General features: G+C 43.1%; 1 non-coding gene across 1 annotated transcript; it reads left to right on the top strand.

Annotated features, from left to right (window-relative positions):
* The first annotated feature begins 569 nt into the window (after positions 1-569).
* LOC130493609 (U1 spliceosomal RNA) lies at positions 570-736 on the top strand. Its single transcript, XR_008933988.1, has one exon. It is a non-coding gene; the product is annotated as a U1 spliceosomal RNA (small nuclear RNA).
* Positions 737-1152: the final 416 nt, after the last annotated feature.

The following is a 1152-nucleotide window of genomic DNA, read 5'->3' as shown; positions in this document are numbered from 1 at the left end:
TTTTTTAAAATGTTGAGGCTCCCCTCCCAGGCCTTTTAAGTCTGGACAGTCAAAACAAGAAAGATCCCAGATCATCAGCTACAATTATGTGAAATTCATTATCCCATGTCATGTTGTAGAAGATCGTACTTTAGATCACTGATCAGTAACTCATTTACTGGTGGCCTCCAAAGTGAATTGGTGTCAAGTCTTATGACTATATCCATTGTTCCTTTGAAACTCTTTTGCTGCAAGGTTTTGGGCTGAGTGGGGGGACATAGGAGGCTGGATTTAACCTAAATACTGATACCTACTTTACATAATGATATCTTATAGCCCGAAAAGCTATCAGTCAAAATGAAAAAAAGAAAGAAAAGAAAACATTTAGACAAACAGTGCAACAGCAATCCCTTTACAGTAGAAAAGAGCAAGAGTCCAGTAGCACCTAAAGAGTAGCAAAATGTCTGGCAAGGTATGAGCTTTCGTGACACACAGTTCACTTCTTTAGATATCTGAAGAAGTGAGCCGTGGCTCATGAAAGCTCAAACCCTACCAGAAATTTTGTTACTCTTTCAGGTGCTTCTGGACTAATACTTACCTGGCAGGGGAGATTCTCCCGCGATCACCAAGGCGGGGCTCCCAGGGTGAGGCTCATCCATTGCACTTCGGGTGTGCTGACCCCTGCGATTTCCCCAAATGTGGGAAACTCGACTGCATTATTTTTGGTAGTGGGGGACTGCGTGCGCGCTCTCCCCTGATTAAAAAAAAATGGTGCTTTTGGACTCTTGCTCTTTTCTATTGCTTCAGACAGACACTAACGTGGCTACCTATCATGGCCTAATCTAATTCTGGAGCAGCTGCTAGTCAATCTAAAATTTCTTCTAGTTCTCAACCAACAAACCTCGTTCCTTCCACCTACACAGTGGCATTATTACATTTCCCAGTGGCAGCTTGCCATAAACAGGTCAGGGATTGGTTTTATAGTCAGAGCATTAATGGGAAGGGACAGTGCTCAAAACATTGTGAGTGAAGCCCATGGATGCAACACATGTGGCAGGCATTTGTCTGAATGTACGTTTGTTCACACGTACATCCTGTGTCAGAGAACAATGTAAGGGAGCCTAGAATATACTATACCATACCATATCTGCGCTCATGAACCAACTCAGAGTA

Source organism: Euleptes europaea, chromosome 1 (genome assembly GCF_029931775.1).
Source record: "Euleptes europaea isolate rEulEur1 chromosome 1, rEulEur1.hap1, whole genome shotgun sequence".
NCBI lineage: Eukaryota > Metazoa > Chordata > Lepidosauria > Squamata > Sphaerodactylidae > Euleptes > Euleptes europaea.
This window is presented reverse-complemented; position numbering and strand designations above follow the sequence as displayed.